Raw genomic sequence first — 11791 nt, forward strand, 5'->3', positions numbered from 1 at the left:
TAATTATGCTGTGTATATATCACTTCTGCTGCTTGAACACATTGCAAGAACTCTGGATACAACGGCAGAATCAATACCTACCTATTCATGAGCTGGTAGAAGTGTTGAGCAAGAAGTACCAGAAAATCCTCTTGATGTCGCAGCCACACTTCTGTGCACATATGTGTTGTGTGGATGTGACACAGTGAGCTACCCATTCAGAAGGGGAAAAGAAGAGGTCAGGTCAGGTATGGGAGCATGTGCCAGAACAGCGCGTCGCTGCGTCCAGTTTCCGCCGGTACTCCAGGGGCCTCCGTCTGGCCACCCCCCAGGCAGATGCCAGGCCCATCCCCATCTCCTTGAGATGATGGTCAACCTGCTGCAACCATGAGGCACGTGGTCGGCCCACTGGCCTCCCACTCATGAGTCTCCGTCTCTGAGAGAATCTGGTGAGCAGGATCAGCTTCAGGAAAACGAGCCACATTTCCATACAGCCGCAGCTGACGCTCACGGTCTATGCAGGTAACAAATCTCATCCGAGTCTCTCTCAGCAACCGCTCGTTGGACACAAAATCCGACCAGCGATAGCCAAGGATTCTCCGAAGAGACCTGGTACCAAAGGAATTAAGTCTCCGTCTCAGATCCTTGGTCAAAGTCCAAGTCTCGCACCCATAGAGCAAGACTGGAAGTACCAAGGACCTGAAGACTCAGACTTTCGTCCTCCCGCACAGGTACCGGCAGCGCCACACCCCATGATCCAGTGAATCCATGACTCCCCAGGCCCGACCCAGACGTGTATTGACCTCCGGCTCACAACCTGCGGAGACATGAATATCACTGCCAAGGTAAGTGAATCTCTCCACGACCTCAACATCCTCACCACAAACAGACACAGACAGGACAGCAGCATCCAAGATGTCACCGAAAGCCTGGATCTTAGTTTTGACCCAAGAAATCCGTAATCCCAACGGCTCCGACTCCTCATTCAGCACCTCGAGGGCCCCAAGAGGATGTCTAAAGTCTCCGCAAAGATGACTGCATCATCTGCAAAATCAAGGTCTGAGATCTTGACATTGCCAAACGATGCACCGCAACTTGATCTCTCCGACATCCTCCCTAGAATCCAGTCCATACAAGTGCTGAAAAGTGTGGGGGCAAGTACACATCCCTGACGAACTCCAGTAACAACTGGAAATAAGTCAGAGATGGTACCACCACACTTCACAGCACTCTCAGTACCAGAGTAGAGTTCAGACATCAGATCGATCAGTTTCGGTGGCACCCCACGAAGACCAAGAATCCTCCAGAGGACATCCCGATTCACTGAATCGAACGCTTACAGAGATCAACATAGGCTGCAAGCAGCCCCTGCCGAAACCTCTCGTCTGTGTTCGGTGAGGACACGAAGTGCAAGGATACGGTCAATCGTTGACCTCTTTGGTGTAAAGCCTGACTGCTCTGGACGCTGGTGCTCAAGCAGATGGTGGCGAACCCTATCAAGAATTATCCGAGCAAAGACCTTGCCCGGCACTGAGAGCAGCGTCACCCCTCGGTAGTTTTTGCAGTCTTGGCGATCACCCTTCCCTTTCCAGAGAGGGACAACAAGGCCCCTCTTCCAGTCAGTTGGGATGATGCCTGTGTTCCTGTGAAAAGAAGAGCGGCACAGGTTTCTCTGGGACTGATAGGAAACCTTCCCCACCTTGTTGATTTTGGAAGAGATAGTGAAATGGCAGCAACAGAATGTGTCATTGATGAGGCCAGAGTATACTGGACTGCTCTCCATGGCCAAAAAGGGTTCAGCTGTTTGGATACCCTCAGGCAGCATATGTTTGTCTCTTCAAAATTAGACCTTAGGTCACTGCCAGCAACAGAAGATGCGTTTTACTTCCTTGTTTTAAGAGCATTGTATCAATTGCTTCTGTATAGACGTGCACATCTCAGTGACCGAGCACTTCCCCAGCCACAACATTTGGCAGAACCCTTATCAATGGAAAACTGGTCCCAATTCTCATGTCTAAGCCAGCCAAGCCAAACATAGACAAAACGGTGTCTTGCATGTGCAAATTATCCAAATGTCTGAAACGATGTTCATGCAAAAAGGCTGCTGTGCCTTGCTGAGTGACATGCATATGCCTTGGTCAGAGAGGTTCATGTGGTGGAGTTGTTTCAGAGAGTGACTCTTCCTCTGAAGAGGATGTTTCATGTCACAATATTGTGTTAATCCATTTCTAATTTTATCTTCCTTAAAACCATGGCATGTAAAAGTATGTTCTTGTTCCTGACCCCATTGATAGTCAAGCATTTCTGAGTTACATAAATCTTTTGTTGTTTGACATATAACCTTGTCAATTGAAGGTAGGTTAAATCTACACCAATTGTGATATAGGAAATGAACTCCTCTTTAATATGAGGGGTCATTTGTGTATATAGGTTTAGTGGTTATGATTTTAGGACAATATGAATTACCCCTACCCCCATCCTACATCTTCGCTTTTGCCAACATTTTGTTATCAGAGGGGGCTCGCAAAAGTGTTGACTGTGTTGTTGCGCAAGAGTTTCACCATTGCCAACATTGGTTTTCATATACTCAAAGGGTGTCTCTTTATGAAAATCAACACAAAAATTTTATAGCAGACCGGGCAATTTTTTTTTAATTTTGATCGGTTGGCTCCCGGACTAATGGGGCTTGACAGAGTGATGGTCAGTGAGCGTGACCAGGACACAAACACTCCCTATAACTTGCCCTATAAAAGGCCTCCCCAAAATGTGGACTGGTGCCAAATGTCAACATGCCACAGATGTCACAAATCTTGAGGGAGCGCGCCATTGGCATGCTGAATGCTGGGACGTCAGTACGGGCCACTGCAGCACACTTCAATGTCCACCACTCCACCATTAGCCGCCTGAGAACGCACCTCAGAGAGACTGGAAGCACCGTGAACCGCCCACATGCTCGGCGACCACGTGTGACCACCGCCGGTCAGGATCGTCACATGAGGCTGCAACATCTCCGGGATCGACTCCGACCGGCCACGAGGACTGCCGATGAGACTGTCGGGCTGCATAACAGGCGCATTTCAGCCCAGACGGTGCGTAACTGCTTGAGGGAGGCCAACCTCCGAGCCCGCTGACCACACCGGGGACTCGACCTCACTGCAGTCCGGCGTCAGACCCGACTGAACTGGGCCAATGTTCACTTGCGCTGGACCCTCGCACGATGGAGGAGAGTGCTGTTCACCGATGAGTCGCGGTTCCAGCTGTATCGGGCTGATGGCGGACTCCGCGTCTGGCGTCGGGCTGGGGAGCGCTACACTGATGCCAATGTCCTTTGTCGGGTGTCACACGGTGGTGCCAGTGTTATGGTGTGGGCAGGCATATGCCATGGAGAGCGCACTCGGCTTCATTTCATTGAAGGAAACTTGAACGCGCAGCGGTACAGGGACGAGATACTCAGACCCATCGTCGTGCCGTTTGTGCGCCTTCACCATGTGACGTTTCAGCACGACAATGCTCGCCCCCATGTTGCCAGGATCTGCATGGACTTCCTCGGTGAGGAGGACATTGATGTCCTCGACTGGCCTCCATATTCTCCCGACACGTCGCCCTTCGAGCACCTTTGGGACGTTCTTGATCGACGCGTACGACAACGTTACGCAGTCCCAGAGAACGTCCGCCAGCTCCGTGTGGCTCTCCAGGAGGAATGGGAAAACATCCCTCAGGCCACCATTGATAATCTGGTGATGTCCATGCGCTGGAGATGCACCGCTCTGCGCGACGCCAACGGTGGACACACCCGCTACTGACTGTGTGAACTCTGACAGTGACACCTCGGTTGTGTCGGCTGTTGTAGCGCAAAGACTGTCGCCAGAATTCTCAAGGAACTCTTTGAAATTTAATACTCAATTGTCATGGATTCTATAACCAAATTGTTGTGAAGATTTAGTATTAATGAGTTCGAGGTAAAATAGTAACAATCGCTTGGTGCGTTTATATTTTTGTTCAGTATATATATATATATACACACATATATGAATATATATGTATGTATGTATGTGTGTGTATGTATGTATGTGTGTGTATGTATGTATGTATATATATGTATATATATATATATATATATATATGTATATATATATATATATGTATATATATATATATATATATATATATATATATATATATATATCTCCTCTTCTTCTTCTTTCGGCTGCTCCCGTGAGGGGTCGCCACAGCGGATCATCCGTATGATCCGCATAGTGATTTGGCACATGTTTTACGCCGGATGCCCTTCCTGACGCAACCCTTGGTCGCCTCTTACGACACAGGGATATGGTACACCTATTTTAACCGGGGTATACACCGGCCCAGTATACTGGTACTCATTTCGCCGACCTTGGAAGGATGACAGGCTGAGTCAACCCCCTGGTGTCTTAATTCAGTGGCCCAACGGGGCTTGAACTCAGGACCTTTTGGATCCCAAGCCACTGCCCTAACCACTGCACCAACACCAGGCTATATATATATATATATATACATATATATATATATATACATATATATATATATATATATATATATATATATACATATATATATATATATATATATATATATATATATATATATATATATATATATATATATATATATATATATATATATATATATATATCTTCTTCTTCTTTCGGCTGCACCCGTTAAGGGTCGCCACAGCGGATCATCCGTATGATCCGCATATTGATTTGGCACATGTTTTACGCCGGATGCCCTTCCTGACGCAACCCTGGTCGCCTCTTACGAAACACAGGGATATGGTACACTTATTTTAACCGAGGTATACACCGGCCCAGTACACTGGTACTCATTTCGCCGACCTCGGAAGGATGACAGGCTGAGTCAACCCCCTGGTGTATTAATTCAGTGGCCCAATGGGACTTGAACTCAGGACCTCTTGGATCCCAAGCCACTGCCCTAACCACTGCGCCAACACCAGGCTATCTATCTATCTATATATATATATATATATATATATATATATATATATATATATATATATATATATATATATATATATATATATATATATATATATATATATATATATATATATATATATTTACATATATACCGGGCGTAGTGGCGTGCGCCTGTAATCTGGCTACTCGGAGGCTTGGGTTGGAGGATCGCTTGAGGACGGGAGTTCTGCTCTGCGCTGGGCCACACTATGAGAGGGTGTAGGGCAGCCCGGAATCATGGCGAAATCCAATCCTTATCCCTGTGTCATAAGAGGCGACCACGGTTGCGTCAGGAAGGGTATCCGACATAAAACCGATGCCAAATCAGTTTGCGGATCATTACGGATGATCTGCTGTGACGAACCCTAACGGGAGCAGCCGAAAGAAGAAGAAGAAGAAGATATAGATGTACATATATAATTTATATATGTATGTATGTATGTATATGTATTGTTACGGATATGGAAACCATTTTCATTCACCATACAGGTCCCAAAGGTCAGTTATCCCATTAAGTACATGTGTAGTCAGATCCCTTTCCTTTTGTCTCGTGGGAGAATCAAAAACGTGCGTTGCGACTTCTTTTGGTTTAGTTATTAAATCGTTACATCAAACAACCAACAAGTCATCTGCATGACCCCTCGGCCCGTCACGATCCACCGCCAACCGGCTGCACCACCAACGTACCTTTGCAGCATTATACTGTTACTCATCAAGTTTGACCCCGCGTGGAAAGTGGTTGGGGTTTCCCGGCAGGGGCCAAGGCCCCGCCCCGGAAAGGTGGGCCGTAGGACCCTGTTCAATGAGGGGCGGACAGCGAGGCGTTTTTCGCCAAGCGCCCCTCTCTGTGGTGGGAGGAGATATTGTTGCGGATTTGGAAACCTTGTGCACACAAACAGACAGAAGTCCCTTCGCTTAGTTATTTCAGTAAGTGAGTGTTTCTAGTTAGGGCCCCCTACCTGTGTCTAATGGGAATTACATACATGCGCTGCGAAGTTATTTTGATTGGGTTTTCTTTTACATGTTTACACCCTGTATCACAACAACAACAACACCTTCGCTCCATCCTGACGCCATCATGCTCGTGGAATTCTTCGCATGCTCGCCAGCAAGCGCGCGTGGGTGGAGCCTAACATAGACATGGTGTCCCTCTAAGCCAATCAGCAAGGAGCGGGCGTCTCACCCGCCCCGTTTCCGAATCAGCACCATCACCATTAGGCACGTGACCAGAGGTGAGGAGGTGTGCGGAGCGACAAACGCCTCCGCTCGGGACTCCGCCCAGAGGGGTGGGAGTTCCCCCGCCGACCGCGGGCCGGTCAAATGGAGGACGGCCAGGGAACTGTGCGATGGGTCTGACCAATCGGGAGGTGAGTGTTCGGAAGAAGAAGCCCCTCCCTCCTGGAAAAAAGAGATCGTGGTTGTCGGGACGAGTGCGAGAAGAACAGGAATAATTGCGTTTGGTCCGCGCGAGCACTGAACGCGTCTCTCGACGCTGGTCGCATTTTGACTGGCGCTGCTTCTTCTGCTCTCGTCTCGTTGCCGACGTTGAATTTCTCTGGTCTGCTGGAGCGCTGGTCACATCTCGTCGACGCTGGTCGCGTCTCGTCGACGCTGGTCGCCTCTCGTCGACGCTCGGCTGGTCGCATCTCGCTGGCGCTGGGCTGGTCGCATCTCGACGCCGGTCTGGTTCGCCCGTCTCGGCCAAACCGCACGAGGTGGTAAGGCCCATTTTTCTTTCTGGGTATCTGTGTGTGCGTGTATGTGTCCATGGGGCCCCATCTTTAAGTAGAAACTGGATAAGTGTTTTTGCTTGTACATTGCATTTCATTTCTTATAATCGGATAACTCTGCTCCTTGCATGCTCCCCCCTGCCCCCATTATAAATAAATCCCCTGTTAAGTGTTTCAACTCGTTTCTGTGTTTCTTTCATTGGCTTAGCACGGTATATATATATATATATATATATATATATATATATATATATATATATATATATATATATATATATATATATATATATATATATATATATATATATGTACAGTATCTCACAAAAGTGAGTACACCTCTCACAAATATGTAAATAATTCAGTGTAACTTTTTAAGCAGCTGTGCTAGAAGCAAAAGCTTAGAGTTGATGACAGAGTAGACATTCTGCAATATGTATGCTGGCACAAAACTGCCATTTCATAAAAAACAATGTGGCATATTACGAATATTTCTGAAAGAGGAGGCAACAAAAGTGAGTACACCCCTGCTATTGTCTGCACAAGAAGTAAGTCAAGCATGGTAAAACAGCTTCCATTTTCATAATTTTCTGCATATTTAAGTCAAAGAGTGTTAAAGGTACAAATATGCACCAAACAATACACACAATGTCCATGGAGCTGCATCCTCCCTGGTATGTTAAATGTGAAGAAGTGTACTCAATGCAGTAATTGTCTATCTGCTTGCTGAAGAAATAATTGCATAGGAAAAACTATCAATCGCCATTGAGAAAGCAGCCTGGCTCCTCATGGTAAAGAGCTCTCGAAAGATGTCAAAGATCGAATCGTTGCCCGACATAAAGATGGCCAAGGATACAAGAAGATCAGTGCTTCTTTGAAAGTAAGCCCCAACACCATGGCCAAGGTCATCCAGAGGTTCTCCAAGAAGCATACAACAATGAGTTGCGCTCACCAGGGCAGACCAGCAAAGATGACTGCACGTAATGTTCGCCAAGTTCATAATCTAGTCTTCAAAGACAGACGACAAAGTGCCGCCAAAATTGCTGAAGAGATTTATACAGCTTCTGGCCAGTCTGTTAGTGCGCAAACCTGAAGCAGAGCCACAAGAAAGCTCACAAACAGTTTGTTGAAGCACATCAATCCAAGCCCCTGGACTACTGGCAACATGTCCTATGGTCTGATGAAACGAAGATCAATTTGTTTGGATCTGATGGAGTGCAGCATGTCTGGTGGCGACCTGGGGAACAGTACCAAGACAAGTGCATTATCCCTACTGTCAAGCATGGTGGTGGTGGTGTCATGGTTTGGGGATGCATGAGTGCTGCCGGTACTGGAGAGCTCAAGTTCATTGAGGGAAACATGGATTTTTCAATGTACTGTAACATCCTGAAGAAGATATTACCCTCCCTGCGAAAACTTGGTAGAGGAGCTGTATTTCAGCACGAAAACGATCGGAAGCATCGTTCAAAGCAGACAACTGCCTTTCTGAAGAAGTTGAAGGTAAATGTGTTGGAGTGGCCAAGCATGTCACCTGATCTAAACCCAATAGAACACCTGTGGGGCATCCTGAAATGTAAGGTTGAGCGACGAAAGGTGTCCAACATCATGCAACTTAGAGAAGTCATTGCAGAGGAGTGCAACAGGATCCCAGCAAAGACATGTGGAACACTGACCAACTCCATACCGAGTAGAATAGCTGATGTGCTCAAAAACAATGGTGGACATACAAAATACTGAAAACAATAACGCTTCAATGTGAGAAAGTACATAGGGTGTACTCACTTTTGTTGCCCCCCCCCCCCTTTTCACAGATATGCCCAGTTTGCAACATTGTTTCCACAGAATAAATGTTTTGGGCCTGTACATGTATGACAGAATGTCTACTCCATCATTTATTTGAGTCTTGTGTTTATAATACATCGAAGTAAAAGGTTACAACAAAATATGTACATTTTTGTAAAGGGTGTACTCACTTTTGTGAGATACAGTATGTATGTGTAATTATATGTATATATATATATATATATATATATATATATATATATATATATATATATATATATATATATATATATATATATATATATATATTGTTGTGGTTACCAAATTCGCAAACCACCATTCAGGTCCCTTAGGTGAGGTATCTCGGTAAGTGCATGTGTAGTTAGGCCCAAACCCGTTGTCTAGTGGGAATACATGTCATTTATACGTGCTGCGACTCTTCAGGATAGCCGTTTTTCTTTTACTATCTTTATTTTGGACCAACCGCCATGATTACCACCACAACCACAACATCAACCACCAACCACAACACCGCTTCACCACAACCGCCACGACCTTCACGTCACACCTCGCAACCGTAGCATCGCCACCGTTCTTGCCCCGCTGTGGGTACCGGTCTTGGACTCGTGCAGGGCGCACGTTGAACAGCGTGTACAAAATCACGGATTTTGTGCTTCAAAAACGGATCAAAAACGACACACGCCCACTTTTTGCCGTCCAATCGGTGAGCGAGGGGCGATTTGGCCCCGCCTCCAGAACGATCGATATATGCAAATTTGTGGATCAAAAAGCCTTCACGCCCACTTTTTTCTCGGGCCAATGGGGAGCGAGGTGAAAGGTCAAAGGGAGGGGGTCAAAGGCGAAGCTACGGGGGGATAAAAGGACCGTGTTCGTCAGTCAGGAGAGTCGGAACGGAGGGGACGAGTGTGGAAGTCTGGAGCCCGAAGCCTGCAGTAGCTGGAGAAGCTGAAGAGAGTCCAACGAGGAGAGCCCAAAGAAGAGTCCAGGGTGGAGAGTCCAGAGGCGGAGAGGCGGCAGCGGCGAAGGCAGACGAGGGGGTGCTCGCGACGGTGCCGGGAGCTGCACGCCCGAGGAAGGCCGGCAGCGCGACCTGGCCGAGGTGGAGACGCACACCAGGGATAATAAAGATCCTCTATACCCCGAGCATCAGCAACCCCCTCCTGTTTCCCCCCGCGCTGAGATAGTGCGACCAAGGGGGCCCCTTTCCCACCCCCTGCCAGATACTGTCCACGAGGCCCGCGGGTTGCGGCGCCATCGCCGCTCCGCGTCTCATCACCAGACGGGTAGGCGCGACCCGGTCTCGGCCTCAGGCCCGCCTCATTCTTGGGGGTATTTCTTTTCCTTGGTTTTGGGTATGTGTTGTCGGCGCCATCTGTGAAGTAGAATTGTATAAGTGTTGCCGTGTGCTCGGTAGTCGGTATTAGCTCTGCATTGTTTTCGCTTTTATATTTGCTTTTTGTGTAAATGGAATTGTGTTTTCTTTTTTTTGTGTGCTTTTGGTGGAATTGAATATGTGTGCTTCCCGTGTGCCGCGAATAAATGTGCTTTATTATTGAACTGTTCTCCCGCTTCGCTTCGTCTTTTTCTCCCATTGAATCCTCATCTTGCTTCACGTAAAGGGTTGGTAGTGGGCTGAATACGCCCGATAATTAATCGAACCGTCGAGGTCGACGATAACACCGCTCGGTTATTCTGATAGTACAGAACGGGTCGCTTAAGTGGCCCGTGTCCGAAGTCGACCTGCGGCGAGGTGCGATCGCCCGGTCTACCCTCCGTGTGGGTACTTAGGTAGGTCGAATTTGGCGAGCAACCCTATCCCACGCAGGGGGCTGATTGGCTCGATCGCGGTGAGACCGAAAGGTCCACCCGTGACTGGTTCCCGGCGTTAGTCCGAGAGGGTCACGACTGGATTGTCCGTCCGGTGGGCGACGTGCTGCGATTCGAGTTACGTGGCCGTCAGCACGCCGGCGGGCGCGAATACCGCAACACTGGTGTCAGGTCGTGCGATACAAATTCATCGCCCTCCTCGCGGCACTGGTATTGGAGAGCGGGACAACAGGCTCTCCTGTCTCCGGCTAAATTCACGGGAATCGGTCCAGGGGTGAGAGAAGCGACCCCCGATTCCCTCCAAATTACGAGCGAGCAAATTAACCCTTCACGAGAAGCAAGATGGCGTCTCAAGGCGAGCGGGAGCCGGGGGTATTAGAAATGGATGTAGAATGTGTAGGATCCATGGTCCAGGATGAAATCCCCGTGCAGGAAATGTTGATTGTGCAGGAACACGGACTCGCCCAACTGAACCCAGGGCCCGAGGTGGGTGCGGCAGCGGCCGCGGTGTATGACACCTCCCCCCCCCCCTCCACCAAGACCCTTCCCCAACCCCTGCCGAAACGGCTCAGCTGAGTGCATCCAACATGGCCCAGCTATGCGCCATGCTGGCGGCAATGAACGAAAAGATGAATGCGAAAATGATCGAAAAAATGGATGCAAACACAAATGAAATGAAAAACGAAATGAAAGGCATGAACGAAAAGATGGATACAAATACAAATGAAGTGAAAACGACGATGGATGCGAATACACAGCACATGAAGGAAGAAATGAAAAAGTTCCGGGGTGAGACGCAGAACATGGGCCGATGCCTGCAGGCAGGCATGAAGGCCGTGACAAAGGAAATAATAGTTGAGACAAGGGAGGTAAAGGGTGAAGAGTTGGCAGAGACACGGGAGATAGAAAAAATAGAGGAAAGACTACACGAGGAAGACGGGGTAAGTGACGTGCACACACACACGGAGGTAGTGGAGGACAATGGGGGTGAGCTGGCGGACTGGGTCGAGACCCAGTGCGAGCACCTGGATGGCCTCCTCCAGGAACGAGGGGAGGGAGTATGCCCCCTTGAGGCAAGTCACGACCAGGTGAGTTCGGTCGTGCTTTGCGAGGTTGAGAGGACGGGTGCTGTGGACAGGTGCTTGGAGAGCTTGGGGGGTATAGAGGCCCCGGAGACCCTTGTGGGGACACGAATCCCCAGTGTGGTTGTCCCTGTGTGTGTGGTGCAAGGTGTGAGTGCGGCACCGTGTGTGGAAGCGACCCCGTGTGTGGAAGCGACCCCGTGTGTGAGTGGTGTGGTGGCGATGGTGCCAGAGTGCGTGCTTCCCAGCACGCCGGGTGTGGATGGGGCACCGTGTGTGAGTGAGGCCGTGTGTGTGAGTGAAACGGCCAGTATGAGTGAGGCACCACGTGTGAGTGGTGTGGTGGCGATGGTGCCGG

At 48.6% G+C, this 11791-nt stretch overlaps 1 pseudogene; it reads left to right on the forward strand.

The window, feature by feature from the left end:
* Nucleotides 1–5105: 5105 nt before the first annotated feature.
* LOC147028705 (signal recognition particle RNA) lies at nucleotides 5106–5251 on the forward strand (annotated as a pseudogene).
* Nucleotides 5252–11791: the final 6540 nt, after the last annotated feature.

Source organism: Eptatretus burgeri, chromosome 4 (assembly GCF_056783735.1).
Source record: "Eptatretus burgeri isolate ZD-2024b chromosome 4, Ebu_testis_v1, whole genome shotgun sequence".
In the NCBI taxonomy this organism is placed as follows: Eukaryota; Metazoa; Chordata; class Myxini; order Myxiniformes; family Myxinidae; genus Eptatretus; species Eptatretus burgeri.